General features: G+C 37.0%; 2 pseudogenes; one reads left to right on the plus strand and one right to left on the minus strand.

Moving 5' to 3' along the window:
• Nucleotides 1-1312: 1312 nt before the first annotated feature.
• LOC101711935 (olfactory receptor 5J3-like) lies at nucleotides 1313-2257 on the minus strand (annotated as a pseudogene).
• An 11888-nt stretch (nucleotides 2258-14145) lies between these two features.
• Nucleotides 14146-16732, plus strand: LOC101720104 (caprin-1 pseudogene; annotated as a pseudogene).
• The last annotated feature ends 368 nt before the right edge of the window (nucleotides 16733-17100 follow it).

Here is a 17100-nt window from a genome sequence, read left to right on the forward strand (position 1 = left end):
CTCCATGAGATCAATTAGTCAAATCCACTTAATCTCAGTTTCTTGCAAAGTCTCAAGATATGGTCAGAATGCAGGCAATTTTTCTGCAAGAGTGTAACACACAGGGAGTTAGTCTAATTGTCAATAAAGGCTTTCATTTTCAGCTGAAAAAATTTGAACCTTGCCATTACTGTCCACATTCCTATCAGCATTCTGGACTTCTGCACTCTGACTAAATCACCCCTGCATCTCTAATTATAACAATTTAAATCTCCTTCAGCTAGCCTCTCCAAAACTTTCCAAACATCTTCTGCTAACCAAATTCAAAGGTGTGTAAGCCACATGGCCAGATAGAGTCAGCAAGTGCCTCCATCTAGGTACCAGCTTTCCCAAAGTTGGAAAAAATATTAAGTATATCTAACTTAATGGAGAAGTTTAACTTCAGCTGACATTGTCAACCATTTCAGGCCATGGTCAGATGGCTCCAGTGCAGAAACCTCATGGCAGAAGTGTGTGGTAAAGCAAAGCTACTCCATTCAGTGTGGCAAGAAAATGGAGGAGATGATCAGTGCTTGAGAGAAAGCTGCAGGGGACCAGATACAGTACTTAAGGTCATGCCTTCATGACCTAACCAGATACACCCAGAAGTGTGCTCTGCTAAATATCTAGGATGCTTCTAAGCACATTTATTGTTTCACCTACATCCTGTATAAAAATGTCTTGATTATGGTTTTGTTTATAATGATGTACCCCAGGTACTTTCTAGGGAAAGATATTTCTAAAAGATTTACTTCTTCCCTAATCTGTAACCACCTATTGCTTCACATGGTATTCTAACTACTAAAGAGCAACTTCTACAACACAACATTTCTTTCCTCAACTCATCATAATTAACTTGCAGGAAATTAAGCTGTCTGTCTCAGAAGCACATGGTGATAAGGATCCTTGAATTCAAAGTCTGGTTCCATTTACATGAAGAATAAGGATGTCCAAGATAAATATTCCAGACAAAGCATAGGGAACTCTGAAGATGACCCTTTCCCATTGGATGAGTTTTCCGGCCATTGTTTCACTGTATCCCTATTTAATTTTGCAATAAAGTGCTTTTACTTCCCTGAGCCCTAACAAAAAGAGATTTGAAGCAATAAATAAGGTCCTGTATTTTCTTTGGTGCTGTCTCTAAATAAGTTTATTTCCTTCTAAACTGTCTTTTGACTCCTTCTATTTCTCAGCAAGGATTACAGTCCTCAATGTCTACTATGATTGATACAATTGTAAGGAAAATATACTTGCAGAATAATGTTAGTTTCACAAAAATGTACACAGAGTTTATTCAAGTAGGAATTTTCTTCCAACATATTGATTTTATTGCTGCATTTTTCACATCATTATTCCTCAGGCTGTAATTCAGTGGGTTTATCATGGGAATCACCAATGTACAAAACACAGCAGAGATCTTCTCCTGGTCCAGGGAGTACTGAGAGCTTGGCTGGAGGTAACTAAACATCACAGACCCATAGAATAAGGTCACAGCACTAAGATGTGAGATACAAGTGAAGGCTTTGTGCCTTCCTTCCACTGAATGGATTCTCTGGATAACAATAATGATGTGGATGTAAGAAACCAATGAAAGTGAACATTGCAATGACCCCAGAAAAGACCAGAAGCAGCAGCTCATTCACGTGGGTATCCAGCTCATTCACATGGGTAGAGCATGCCAGCCTCAAAAGAGGGGTGATGTCACAGAAGAAATGATTCACGATGTTGGGGCCACAGAAGTCCAGCTTGAGCAGACCTAGAGTGTGTGTCAGGGCATTAATGAGCCCACCCAGGTACAATGCAAGAACCATCTGAACACAGACACTTTGGGTCATAAGGACTGAATATGACAAGGGCTTTGCTATGGCCACATAGCGGTCATAAGCCATCATGGACAGTAGAATGCCCTCCATGGATACATATTCTAGAAAAAGCAACTCTGTAGAACACAGCCAGAGAATGTCGTGGACTTATGTTTCAACAAGAAATTGAACAGCATCTTAGGAGTAAAGACAGTAGAGTAGCAGATGTCACAAAAGGAGAGATTGCTGAGGAACAAGTACATTGGGGCATGCAGTGGGACATTTAACCAGATCAAGAGGCTCACCCCCCAGTTACCTAAAAGTGTGAGGAGATAAATGAGGGTGAAAAGCAGAAAGAGAGGAATCTGCAGATTAAGATTTTCAGTTAAGCCTATTAGAGGGAATTCCTTCACACCTGTATGAGTCCAAGCTGCCATATATTTGGGTTCATGCAGCTCCTTAGTTGCAGAAAAGATGATACCAGACAGAGGAAAGAAAATATCATTTTTTCCATGATCCATTATCCATCATAGCAGGAAACTTTTACAGTTTCCTGCAGACTGATGGAGAAAAGAGATTAACTTCAGCAGTGGGCCCTATATGTGCTAGAAATTTTAAAAATTGTGACTCAGTAACACCTCAGTAATGAGGTGGATACAGTAATCCCTCAGTTCACACATATTTCTGTTCACAAACAATTTGGTTTGCAACCAGAAGCATTTGGCAAAGTTTTGCTTCTGTTTATGAACTCCACATCGGGTGATGAATAGGAAAGCAGTGATCTTCCCCAGAATCATGGAATACATGAAGTTCATGAATCAAAGTACCACTACATTTTATTCCCTGCTAATCAATTTCTATATCATAAAATGAGAGACTGAGAAAACTCTTATCCCATAGAACTATTAAAAGATAAACCTGATATTCTAATCCAGAGACAGGTACCACATGTCTGCCTCATATGCCAGTGATTTCCACCATGAACTACAAACTGACTAACTCACCATGATTAGGAGTTCTGTATCACCTTCCCATAGACTTGTTTCAATAGTTTTACCCCCAGTGAAAATCAAAGCACTGACTCCTGCAATGTGCAGCCTTTTCTTTCTTCCCAAACCTCAAAACTTACTTTTTTTTTTTTTTTGCCTTATGTTCTGCCCAGCTGTCCCACTTGGAGAACTATAGCTCTGCCTGGAGGCAGATTTGAGTGAGGAGAATAATGTAAATCAGTCTTTTTCATTTGTGTTTTATTGCTGAGACTGACTAAGCATTTGGAATGTCATTAACTTGACAACCGTCTAGTCCCATTTCATCTTTGAGTAATTTTGCTTCTGAATGTTTTTGAATCAACATTAGAACAGTAAATGTGAAGTAAACATTAGGTACTGCTAAAATGTACCAAAAACTGAGGGTGATCAAGAGATAGATGGAGGCGTGAGAGAGAGAAAGAAAGAAACAAGGCATTAAGATGTGTCAGATACATATAGCAACTTCCCACATCAAATGTAACCATTATGCACTACACATATGGACTGATGAACTGAAATTAAATCATAAAAAAGAAAAAGCAAAAAAGAGAATAAATTTTACATTAACCCCCCTGAAATAAACATGAAAATTAATTGTAGACAAGCAAGGTGTTGTTTGAAGAACCAAAACTATCTATTAAATATATTTTATTTTTGAAAACATCAGTTGTCAGTTATATGTGTTTTTGACATATGTTATCAATTCAACAATATTCATCATTAAATGTCAACACATTAGTTTATCAGCATATACATTATAGATTCAATAAATGTGTATGAGTTTCAATCTTTGCCAAGAAATATTTTGTTCACTATAGATGAAGCAGTGAATGAGATAATTTGTCTTGCTTTCAAAGCTCTCACATTCCTTTAGGGAAATAAAAAATACCTATGTTTATAAGCACAATTGTGGTAAGTCCTATAAAACAGAGAAGATGGAATGTGAATGAAGAGAAATAGCAGGTACTTTGTTATGCAGGGAAGTGATTTACCTTGGCTGTTATAGCAGTTTACATCAAAGTAACGTTATGCACTTTGGCATGGAGGTCAGAAGTTTGAACTCAGTTTGTGGAGACTGAAACCTGGGTGTCAGTGTGACCACACTCCTTCCAAGAGTTTCAAAGAAAGAATTAACTTCATTGTTTCTTGAGCTTCTAGAGCTGCATTTTTATCTTCTGATTTCAAAGTTAGCACTGTAGCTCTTTCACCAGTCACTACACTGCCTCATTCTCCTTCTGTAGTGGAATCACCTTTGAGTGACTGGCTTTTGCAAGAGCACTTGCACTTTTCTTTTCTATTGAAACAATCCAAGATAACCTCCCTATCTCTTGAGATCTTAGATTGACCCCCATCTGACAAATCCCTTTGCTCAAATAAATGTCATTTTTTGTCTTACTGTCTATATCATTTACATTTTTACTTTTTTTTAATCACCCAGAGATGATTATGCTTTCTACATAAGGTAGTATGTAAGGTATTACTGATTTTAAGAAGGGTGCATGAGCTGAATCCTCATGGAAGCTAATGTTTAATAAGGTTAGAGTGTGGGTGAGCCAGTGATATAGTTGTCTGTGTATTGGTAAATCAAACCCCAAATCTTCGATCTATAAATAGAGTTTCACTCTTCAAAAACAAGATATAAATTAGATCCTGCCTCTGTTTTACGTCAGTGTTCTTTGGAAGAACAGTAAATCCAAGTACTACTTTATGCAAGCAAAAGAGAAAATAGTGTGTTTGGACTTAGCAAAGATATTTTGTTATTATTAATGAAAACAGTTTGCAAAAGAGGGATTCAAAGAGCTTGATTGCTGGAAAAAACTCAATTTAATAAAAAGCCACAAGCAAATTTGTGGTGAAGGGACACTTGGTTTTTGCTAATGACAACATTTTTTTTCCTTCTGCAAGTTTTCTTGATGAAATAGACCATCATATCACTGGAGAATGATGAACCAGAGCAACTTTGAATTCCAATATAGTGCTAGCCTTGGATTGCTCTGTTCTTTGTCTATGATAAACAATAAAAATGGAAGAAATACATCAGAGATCATATACTTTTCTAATTTCTTTCATTTAAAGAAACAGAGGTGTTTTTCCAATTTACCTGGTATATATTTCAAGATATGCATGTAACAATGACCAGTCTCATGATACTGATGAGTATGTCTCAACACCAGAACACACACACACACACACACACACAGAAAGCACATAAAGGACAGAGAGAATGGATTAAAGCAAATGTGACTGTCATGCATTTTCAGTAATAGTTCTAGCTTTATTTGTTGAATTCAGAGTAGAAATAATAAATGCAGAAAAGAGTAACCAAGGGTGAAGATGTGTTCCTGTAGTGTTAGAATTAAAACTAGAACAGAGATTCATTCTGCCACTAAGAGCAGAACTTTTGCTACCATTACTTTAGCCTTAATAGCATTAATATCACATGCCTATAGTTAACATAAGACTTCTTTGCAGTGTTGGTAACTGTGAATACTCTCTTAGGAAAATACAGAAAATCACATTTATACACATAAAGAAATACTCAAATACAATTTTTCCACCTGTAGCTCAATACCCTGGAGTGTCAAGATAAAGAAAACTTTTGTAAATAAATATAAAGTATCTTCCTAGTAATTATTTTTGACCTATGACTCCAAAAACTAAAATAGAAAATATATAATCATCAGTGAACAAAACTCAACTAGAGATAATAAAAAAGTTATCCAGCAAAAAACATCAGAAGAACTATTGATTATCAAATAATGGTATCTTCATATTGTTTGGAAATAATTATTTACTAGTATATAAATAACTCCTATATACTCTCATTTGCCTTTACCCACAAGAACTGATTATGCTGACAGAGTATTTATAAAACATTCATTTAAAATATTGAATGTAGGAGCGGGACCAAGTGGGGCCGAGCGGTTGCAGCCTGACTGGAACCTGCTTCCTCCAGCTTGCTCTTCCAGCTTGTGACCACAACAGGCTTGCAACCAAGACAGGGTGAGGAGGAGCCCTCCCCAGCCCCTAGCATGCCCACTAGCCCAAGCTTGGCCGAGCAGGCAACTCCAACTACAGCCTCTGCCCCCTCCTCTGGCCTTCTGGCTGTGCAGCTACTTGATTCCACACTGCAGAGGCACAGGGGGACATAAAAGCTATTGTCCTGAGCTGAGGAAGTGAACAAGAGAGAGAGGGCCTCTCTCAGGCTCCATGATGAAAACAAGCCCACTGGAAAAGTGAAGAGAATCTCTGCAATAAAGGCACACCACACCACTATGCTTGGTAACTTGGAGGGATCATCAGCTCCCATTGGAACCTGGACTTTCTTCAGGGGAAAAGTAGCTGAAACATGCAATAGAAACTTGCAGAGTCCAACCCTGCAGGAAGGCAGGGAACTCAACTTGGGACTTGCAGCCAGAAATCTGCCTGAATCTCACAGGTCTGGGACTAGCTTACTGAGACTCATTGACTTATAACTACACACTGCTGCCCACATTGTCTATTGTGACAACAGAGACATACCCTGAAGGAGGCCCTTCATTTTTAAAGGTGATATATTAATAACTACCACAAATTGTCATTCTCTAATGATGTATTTGATGCTATGGTCTTGCTGATCGCATAATTTGGGCTAGGGTGTTGTGATTGACCTAATCAGTTTTTCTTCCTGGTATAATGAAAATGAGATAGCCTCAGAGTCATTAAAGACTCAAAACCTAAAGACCAGCTATATCTGGAAGACACCTCTGAGAAGCAATTATTCCATAAGGGTTCTAAATACATCAACAAAGATACTTACAATAAGCAACTGGAAAATATCAATCCGGGAACTAAACCAAGGATAGTACCAAAAACAAAAATGAGAAGACATTTAAGCAAGTCATGAACTCAGACTTCCACCCCCCAAAAGGCATATTCTGGGGGAAATGAGGTGGAAAAGTTTGATAATCAACCACATGGACACCCTGAACTGATAGCACAGGAAGTAGAAAAACAGATGAATGAGGCTCTAGAAAAATTCAAAGAAGAAATAATCTCCCAGGTAACTATAGAGATGGTGAACAGAGTGAAAGACATGATTAGATGCTCTAGAAGAGAAACTGATAAAAAAAAATAGATGAGCTCAGAATCATGCTGGAAGCCATGAATGGCCAGCATAAGAAAGAAATGGAAACTATGTTGGCCCAACATAAGAAAGAAATGGAATCCATGAAACAGATTCAAACAGATATTCAGGAGATTAAACACTCCACTGAAAGCATGCAGAGCAGATTAAGAGAATTTGAAGATAGAATATCAGATATAGAAAACAGGATTGTGGTGAAGGACCATGAAAAAAGAAATTTCTTAAAAATAGTAAGGGACCATGAGAACTCAATCCAGCAGCTGCTAGATGATGCAAAGGAGAATAACATAACACTGATAGGAGTCCACAAAAAAACAGGACAAAGTACAAATGACATAAAAAAACTGTTCACAGAAGTAATAGTAGAAAACTTCCTAGACAGAGGTAGAGAATTAGACATACAGATAAGTGAGGCATATAGAATTCCACCTAGCCATGAGCAAAACAAAACAAAAAATCTACACCTAGACATATAATAGTCAAGATCCCATATAATAGTCAACAGTAGAACAAAATCCTACAAGCAGTTAGAGAAAAGAAACAAATCACCTATAAAGGAAAGACCATCAGAATCATGGCAGACTTCTCAACATAAACCCTCAACTGAAGGAGAGACTGGAGTCAAGTATTTTGAGCCCCAAAAGAAAATAACTTCCAACCTAGACTGTTGTACCCTGAAAAATTATCTTTCAAAATTGATGGGGAAATTAGATACTTCCATGACAAAGAACACCTGAGAAATTTCATGAACACCAAACCAGCACTCCAAACAATTCTAAGCAATATCATAGAAAAAGGCAACGAAGGTCACAACTCCATGAGGCTCCACAGAGGGAAGCCACCAGGAAAGGTAAGAAACTAAAGGGAAAGGGGGAAAAAGAAATAAGAGCCAACAACAGTAAAACATCATGACAAGGATGAATCAATGTCTATCAGTCATAACTGTCAATGTTAATGGCCTCAATTCACCAATCATAAGAAGTAGACAGAATGTATTCAGAAGCAAAATCCAACAGTATGCTGTGTACAAGAAACACACCTAATTCAAAAAGAAATTCATAAACTGAAAGTAAAAAGATGGAAAATGGCTCTCCATGCCACAGGAATCCAGAAAAAATCAGGGGTAGCAATCTTATTTGCAGACAAAGTAGATTTCAAACCAAAACTAATTAAGACAGAAAAAGATGGTCACTACATCCTTGTCAAGGGAACAATCCAAGAGGAAGAGACAACAATCCTAAATATATATGCACCAAACATGAATGTCCCCAACTATACAAAACAAATATTAATGGAAATGTAAAACCAAATAAGCACTAATACGATTGTAATGGGGGAACTCAAAACCCCACTATCACAATTAGATTATCTATACCAAAAATTTAACAACAAAATTCAAGAACTGAACCAAGCTATTGAACAAATGGACTTAATAGATATTTACAAAGTGTTCCACCCCACAAAATCAGAATACACATTCTTTTCAGCTGCACATGAGTCATTCTCCAAAATAGACCACATGCTAGCTCATAGGACATGTAAATCAATGTCAATGTAAAAGTCATTGTAAAAGAATGAAATTCTAAGTCAATGTAAAAGAGCTGAAATTACCCCCTGTATATTATCAGACCATAGTGCAATAAAATTGGAGATCAATTACATGAGAAACTGCAAAACTCCCACAAACATCTGGAAATTGAATAACACCCTCCTGAACAACCAATGGGTCACAGAGGAAATTAAACAGAAATTAGACAGTTTTGACAAGTAAATTATAATGCCAGTACAACATACAAGAATCTATCGACACAATGAAAGCAGTTCTACATGGGAAATTCATAGCAGTGAATGACTATATTAGGAAAACAGAGAGAACTCAGATAAATAACCTAATGCAGAACCTCAAACTGCTACAAAAAGAAGAGAATAACAAGCCCAAAGCTCACACAAGAGAGGAAATTATAAACATCTCAGCAGAAATCAATGCAATGGAGACTAAGAGAATGACACAAAAAATTAATGAATCAAAGAGTTGGTTTTTTGAAAGAATAAATAAAATTGATAAACTTTTAGTCAACCTTATTAAAAAAAGAAAACAAAAGCCTCAAATCCATGCAATTAAGAATGAAAAAGGGAAAGTCACAACAGACCCAGCAGCAATGGACAGATTCCTAGATACATATGAATTGCCAAAGTTAAATGAAGAAGATACAGAAATTCTAAATGTCCCAATAACAATGAGTGAAACTAAAAATGTAATAAAATATTTACCAACAAAGAAAAGCCCAGGTCCTGATGGCCTCACTGCTGAATTCTACAAGACACTTAAAGAAGAACTAACACCATTATTCTTTAAACTTATCAAGGAAATTGAAAGGGAAGGAAGGCTTCCAAATTCATTCCTGGAAGCAAGTGTTACTTTGATTTCAAAACCAGGGAAAGACCCAACCCAAAAAGAGAACTACAGGCCAATCTCCCTAATGAACATAGATGTAAAAATTCTCAACAAGATAGTGGCAAACAATACAGAGGGCCATCAAGAAGATCATACGCCCTTACCAATTTGGATTTATCCCAGGGATGCCAGGATGGTTCAATATTCATAAATCAATAAATGTAGTACACTATATTAAGAGAGTCAAGGACAGAAACCGTATGATCATCTCAACAGATGCAGAAAAGGCATTTGACAAAATCCAACACCCATTCATGATAAAATCCCTGCAAAAAATTGGAATAGAAGGTCTGTATCTCAACCTGATTAAGGCTATCTATGAAAAACCAACAGCCAACATCATACTAAATGGTCAAAAACTGAAAACTTTCACGCTAAAATCAGGAACAAGAGAAGGATGCCCACTATCACCACTCCTGTTCAATATAGTTCTGGAAACTTTAGCCATAGCAATTGGAAAAGAGAAAGAAATAAATGGAATAAAGATAGGAAAGGAAGAAGTTAAATTGATATTATTTGCTGATGACATGATACTTTACATAGAAGACCCAAAAAACTCCGCCAAAAGACTTCTCAACTTAATTGACAGATTCAGTAGAGTAGCTGGATATAAGGTCAACCCTCAAAAAACAATAACTTTCTTATACACAAATAACAGACTCACTGAGAGAGAAATTAGGGAAACAATTTCTTTTACAATACCATTGAAAAAATTGAAATATCTAGGAATCAACCTACCAAAGGAAGCAAAAGACCTCTACACTGAAAACTATAGCCCTCTGAAAAAGGTGATCAAAGAGAATATAAGAAAATGGATAGACATCCCTTGTTCCTGGGTATTAAGAAACAATATAGTGAAAATGGCCATATTTCCAAAACTACTATATAGATTTAATGGAATGAAATTCCAACAATATACTTCACAGAACTAGAGAAAACAATCCAAAACTTCATTTGGAACCAGAAGAGGCCTAGAATATCAAAAGCAATTCTGAGCAGCAGAGACATGGCTGGGGGTATCACAATACCCAACTTGAAGCTATACTGCAAAGCTACTGTGATAAAAACAGCATGGTACTGGCAAAGAAACAGACCCAAGGATCAGTGGAATAGATTAGAAATGCAGAAACAACTTCAGACATATTCAGCCACCTCATCTTTGACAAAGGAGCCAACCATCCTCATTGGAGGAAAGATAGCCTATTTAATAAATGGTGTTGGAAAAACTGGATTTCAACCTGCCAGAGATTAAAACTGGACCCATATCTATCACCGTGCACTAAACTAAGATCAAGTGGATTAAAGATCTAAATATTAAGACAGAAACACTAAACTTGCTGGAAGATGTTAGGTAGAACTTTTGAAGATATTGGCATAGGAAAAGACTTCATGAACAAAACCTCAATAGCACAAGAACTAGCAGAAATAATCAACAACTGTGATTTCATCTTATTAAAAACTTCTGCACTTCAAGAGAAACCACCAACAGAGCTAAGAGACAACCTAATGTGGGAAAAAATTTTTAGCAGCTGTAACTCAGACAAAATGCTACTATCTAGAAAGTATAAAGAACTGAAAAAAAATCAAACACCTCAAATTCAAAGACCCAATTCAAAATTGGACGTCTGAAATGAACAGAGATATATGTGCATGCATGTTTATAGCAGCACAGTTTGTAATAGCTAAAGCTTGGAAATAGCTCAAGTGCCCATCAACTGGAAACTGGATAAAGAAGATGTGCTTTTTTTTTTTTATAAAATGGAGAGCTACTCAGCCATAAAGAATGAGAAACTAGAATCATTTATAGCTAAATGGATACATATTGAGGCCATACTCTTAAGTGAAATAAATAGGACACACATGTGTAAATACCAAATAGTTTCTCTAGTGTGAGAAACTGAGAGTGTAAATAAGGATTAAAAGAATTAATAACTAATAATTGATATTTTTAAATAGGAAAAGGTCCAAAGGAGTAGGGGTGGTGGGAGGAGATGGTGAAAGGAAAGAATGGAAAAATTATGAGAAAAGAAAAAAAAAAGGAAAATGAAGTCTACGTAAATAGGGAAGGGTGGAGGGATGAAGGGTGCGCAGGTAATGGTGAAAAAAGAGAACCAAGATACATCATGTACAGGTACAAGCACCCAATGATAAAATGTAAACATATTGTATACCTAAAATGTACCTATGAAAGAATTTAAGAAAAAAAATATTGAATGTAAATATACATATATTTTATTTCTGTATTATTCATATTATTTCAAAAAATTATATACAAATCAATTTATTTGATTAAATATTGTATTAAACATTTACATATGTAAATTCAAAATTATATAAATGCATGTGTTTATGTCTAGTTGAACTCAAAATTGCTATACACTGATTATTTTGTGATTAAAAGTTATTTACAGGACAAAATAAACAAATAATAACATAAATCACATGACACATAAAACTTGAAAAGAATCATAACTACAATTTAAAAATCCACTACCAACAAAAAGTAATGTACTGAAGATCAAAAAAAAATCATAGCTCAGATAATGTAGTTTAAAAACAAAACATAGTGTTGTACAGATTACTTTATTAAAACTCAGTAAAGTTATAGTGTGTAGAAATAGTTGTTTATTGTAGCAAAAAAGAGTTATGAGTTCTGCGAATGTTGTCACTGTTAAGGTACCCTAGTTTCATTACAGACAAGTGGGGAACAAATTCAAGGACAATAGAAAGTAATTTTTATTTTTTTATTGGAATCATAATATAAAATTAAGCCTAAATGATTTCCAAATAGTATAATTATATTAAGTTAGAAAGAAATGATTTTCATTGTAACAGAGCTATGATGCATTTTGTTCTCAAATAATATATTTAAATAAACTTTTCATAAATATGTAAGTAACTTCAAGGTACTATGAATTAAGTATTAAATAATATTGACATACATATGCTCATCCACACACAGAGAAATACTTGATGTAAATAGTATGTAAATATTTTCCTTTTCCACAAAATGAGAATTCTATTGAGAGATAAATGAGAGGTTAGGAAGCATTTTTCTGTTTGAGAACTACACTAAATCATATTAAGTGATAATAGTTTGAAGAGACAACTGGAAATATAAGAAGTTTGAGAAGAATCTACATTAGTATTTTCTAAGCATACTCACAGTTAAGCAAACTTCTGAGTGAGCAGAATGCCTGGAGGATAGGTTTTCACTACCAGGTGTCCATAATCCTTAAAGGATATATTTTTGGGAGTAGAGAAGTTTTCGGTTTAGTTTCTGTTCTTTTGAGGACAGGGATTTTGGCTCTTTGCTTAGATGTGAATCTGTTGTCCACGTGTTGGATCCTTAGTGGCCCAATTGTCTCTTGAGACTGGTGCTAATCACAGAGCCTGGGCCCTCTAAACCTTTGTCCATAGATGCCTTTGGTTTCACAGAAAAAAAAATTAAATCTCATCCTTCTATAAATAGGTCAGTTAAAAAATTTCATGGTTTCTAATAATTAAAGCATCCTGGGATAAAAGTATGATAGTGATGGTAGATGAAATTGAAGGAACTAGAACACAAAAATATAAATGCCATTTGGATACATCTTCAAATGCTCCAATGAAAAAACAGCTGAAGTTGTTTCTTTCACACAAGATCTAACTGCATAATTGGTTCATTATGAAGAAGATAGAAATGAATGTATCACATGACACTGTAAAACTTTTAAAATTTTATTGATGAATTACTCACTGAATTTTATAATGGATTACACCCAAAATAAACACTTGCAAAATTAATTGAAATGAAGTGCCTCCTTCTAGCTAATGAATAATTAAAATTCATGGTTATCTTCTACTAGTTCAGTAGGTCCTACATATCTACAGATAACATCTCATCATTCCTCTAAAATTCCATTCCACGAAAGCTGCAGTGAACACATAAAACAGTGTGAACTCAAAGTGCATTGATTTTCTTACAAAGTACTCATTTATCTTTCTTTATGACAATGCTACACAAAGAATGTAAATTATGTTTTGCAAACGTACTAATAGCAAGAAACTGTGGTGATTTTCATAATTTCATATTTGTTTATGGGCTTTTAAATTCATTTTGTGGTTATTGTTAATATTTAAAACATACCGATTATTTGTGAGGGAGGGAGTGGAAGATGATTTTAACTTCTACTTTTAATTCAATAGCTTGTCTTGGGTATTGTAACATAAAAGTGGAAAAATCTCTGCAGAGAAAATAAATAATGAAGGTTTCTGTCAATACAAATATTATTCGAAATTCTAAGAATTGTAATTACATTACATACAGTACTAAAAGATGAAATAAGACATTATTAAACTAGCTTTGGATACAAAATGAAAAACAAAATGAAGAAGGAAATTCAAAATCCAGCAAAAAGTTAGTGAATGAATAGAATTAAGTACATAATGTGAATAGGGTTGAGGATTCTAAGTAGGAAAACCAGTATGATTAATCACTGCTAGATCAACGAACATGCACACACCAAGGTTTATTTTTTTTAAGTAATGAAGTCAAACAAACAAGTCAGTGTCAATGGCAAGTAGAAAATCCTGTGTGCTACTTAAAAAATCTCTATTGTTATATAATTACAGTATTCTGTCAAGACATTGCTGGCGTCTCACCCTATCCATCTCCTGACTCGCCGCTTTTGTCCTTCCTCCTGCTTTTTCTTCTCTCTCCTCTTGGTCTCAAAGATGCCCTAGGCCACAAGCCCCAGCGGAAGTGGCAGCAAGTCCTCCTGACCGCCACCCCCATCGGGTTCCTCCGGGAGTGAGGCGGCAGCGGGGGCCAGGGCAGCTGTGCCTGCTACTCAGCACCCAGCACCCTGCACTGGCACGGTCCAGGCCGAGGCCCACGAAGCAGATCCTCGGGGTAATCGACAAGAAACTTCGGAACCTGGAGAAGAAAAAGGGTAAGCTTGATGATTACCAGGAACGAATGAACAAAGGAGAGAGGCTTAATCAAGATCAGCTGGATGCTGTATCTAAGTACCAGGAAGTCACAAATAATTTGGAATTTGCAAAAGAATCACAGAGGAGTTTTATGGCATTAAGTTAAGATATTCAGGACACAATAAAGAAGACAGCACGCCCGGGAACAGCTTATGAGAGAAGAAGCTGAACAGAAACGTTTAAAAACTGTGCTTGAGCTACAGTATGTTTTGGACAAATTAGGAGATGATGAAGTGCAAACTGAAATAAGGTTTGACTGGAGTACCTATCCTGTCGGAGGAGGAGTTGTCAGTGCTGGACGAGTTTTACAAGTTAGTGGATCCTGAGCTGGACATGAGCCTAAGGTTAGATGAGCAGTATGAACATGCCTCCATTCACCTGTGGGACTTGCTGGAGAGGAAGGAAAAATCTGTGTGTGGGACAACTTATAAGGCTCTAAAGGAAATCATTGAGCATGTATTTCAGTCAAACTACTTTGACAGCACCCATAGCCACCAGAATGGTCAGTGTGAGGAGGAGGAGGCAGCCTCAGGGCCTATAGTGGAAGACCAGGTTGCTGAAGCTGAACCTGAGCCAGCAGAAGAATACACTGAGCAAAGTGAAGTCGAATTAACAGAGTATGTAAATAGACAATTTATGGCAGAAACCCAGTTCAACAGTGGTGAGAAGGAGCAGGTAGATGAATGGACAGTGGAAACCATTGAAGTGGTAAATTCACTCCAGCAGCAACCTCAGGCTGCATCTCCTTCAGTACCAGAGCCCCACTCGTTGACTCCGGTGGCTCAGGCAGAACCCCTTGTGAGAAGACAGCGAGTACAAGATCTTATGGCACAAATGCAGGGGCCCTATAATTTCATACAGGATTCAATGCTGGATTTTGAAAACCAGACTCTTGATCCTGCCATTGTATCTGCACAGCCTATGAATCCAACACAAAACATGGACATGCCCCAGCTGGTTTGCCCTCCTGTTCATTCTGAATCTAGACTTGCTCAGCCTAATCAAGTTTCTGTACAACCAGAACCTACACAGGTTCCTTTGGTTTCGTCCACGAGTGAGGGATACAAAGCATCTCAACCATTGTACCAGCCTTCACATGCCACAGAGCAGTGGTCACAAAAGGAACGAATTGATCAGATTCAGGCAACAATCTCTCTAAATACAGACCAGACTACAGCATCCTCATCCCTTCCCACTGCTTCTCAGCCTCAGGTTTTCCAGGCTGGGATAAGCAAACCTTTACATAGCGGTGGAATCAATGTAAACGCAGCTCCATTCCAATCCATGCAAATGGTATTCAATATGAATGCTCCAGTTCCTCCTGTTAATGAACCAGAAACTTTAAAACAGCAAAACCAGTACCAGTCCAGTTATAACCAAAGCTTTTCCAGTCAGCCTCACCAAGTGGAGCAGACAGAGCTCCAGCAAGAACAGCTCCAAACAGTGGTTGGCACTTACCATGGTTCCCAGGAGCAGCCCCATCAAGTGTCTGGTTACCACCAGCAGCCTCCTCAGCAGAAGACTGGATTTCCACATAGCAGTCAGCCGTATTATAATAGTCGTGGTGTATCCTGTGGAGGGTCTCATGGTGCTAGAGGCTTGATGAATGGATACGGGGGCCCTGCCAATGGATTCAGAGGAGGATATGATGGCTACTGCCCTTCGTTCTCTAACACTCCAATCAGTGGTTATACACAGTCTCAGTTCAGTGCTCCCCTGAATACTCTGGCTATCAGTGGAATGGATATCAGCAGAATTTCAAGCGAGGCTCTGGGCAGAGTGGACCACGGGGAGCCCCACGAGGTTGTGCAGGGCCCCCAAGACCCAACAGAGGAATGCCACAAATGAACGCTCAGCAAGTGAATTAATCTGATTCACAGGATTATGTTTAATCACCAAAAACACACTGGCCAGTGTACTATAATATGCTACCAGAAGAGTTATTATCTATTTGTTCTCCCTTTCAGGAAATTTATTGTAAAGGGACTGTTTTCATCCCATAAAGACAGGACTACAATTGTCAGCTTTATATTACCTGGATATGGAAGGAAACTATTTTTACTCTGCATGTACTGTCCTAAGCATCATCTTGAGCCTTGCACATGATATTCAGATTCCTCACCCTTGCTTAAGAGTAAAACATAATATACTTTTATGGGGTGATAATATCTCCATAGTTATTTGAAGTGGCTTGAACAAAAGCAAGTCTGACTCTTGGACATTGGATAAAATCTACAAGTCAGCCCTAGAGTTTTTCAATGGTATTTGACAAAACATATTTTCCTTGAGAGGAAGATGGAAGGAATGGAGTGTGGTTTGCAAAACAACTGCATTTCACAGCTCTTCTGGTTAAATTGGAGTACTAAATGTTTAGAGGTGTACCAAATTATGCATGGGTCCTTAGTCACACATGGAAGGCTGGCTATCAGCTCAGTTACACAAGCACTGTTCATCTGGCCAAATGACTGTGATAAAAACACATGTAAATTGCTTTTTAACAGCTGATAACTCTGTAAGACAAAGCCAAAATGCAAATTAGGCTTTGATTGGCACTTTTTGAAAAATATGCAACATAATGGGAAATAATCTGGATGGGCCAATTCTGTACTTAATGTGAAGTATTTAGATACCTTTTGGACACTTCTTAACAGTTTCTTTGAGACAATGACTTTTATAAGGATTGGTATCAAATATCAT

The sequence above is a fragment of the Heterocephalus glaber genome, unplaced genomic scaffold, assembly GCF_053883595.1.
Source record: "Heterocephalus glaber isolate CG9 unplaced genomic scaffold, H.glaber_assembly_v1.0 deba00000896, whole genome shotgun sequence".
Classification (NCBI taxonomy): Eukaryota; Metazoa; Chordata; class Mammalia; order Rodentia; family Bathyergidae; genus Heterocephalus; species Heterocephalus glaber.